The sequence below is a fragment of the Montipora foliosa genome, chromosome 1 (genome assembly GCF_036669935.1).
Source record: "Montipora foliosa isolate CH-2021 chromosome 1, ASM3666993v2, whole genome shotgun sequence".
Lineage (NCBI taxonomy): Eukaryota > Metazoa > Cnidaria > Anthozoa > Scleractinia > Acroporidae > Montipora > Montipora foliosa.
In genome coordinates this window covers 71,410,173-71,410,519 of record NC_090869.1, presented here as the reverse complement: position 1 = coordinate 71,410,519, position 347 = coordinate 71,410,173, and positions in this window count along the sequence as shown.

Sequence of the window (347 nt, the reverse complement as noted above, 5' to 3'; positions counted from 1 at the left end):
GGTTTGGGGGTACTTTATTCGTTTTCGAGTTTTCGAGTTTTCGAGTTTTCGGGGTCTTAAAGTCCAACCTCTTTCCCAGGCTCTCTCTCATTTCCTCCCTTGTCGTCGTCTTTCTCGAAGACAAGGGATGAAAAAGAGAGAGAGCCTGGGAACGAGGTTTCTTAGGGTGTGTTCGATTGACCGTATTCCGGAATAGGAATAGATGGAATATAAGTTAGAAATCCTTCGTTTTTACGGAGATTCACATTAAAATTGTCAAAAATCTGCTAAGATGCTATTTCAAACATATTTTTATTATCTTTGCTGCTTCCAAACGCACCAAATATACCGTTTAAATCATCACTTCG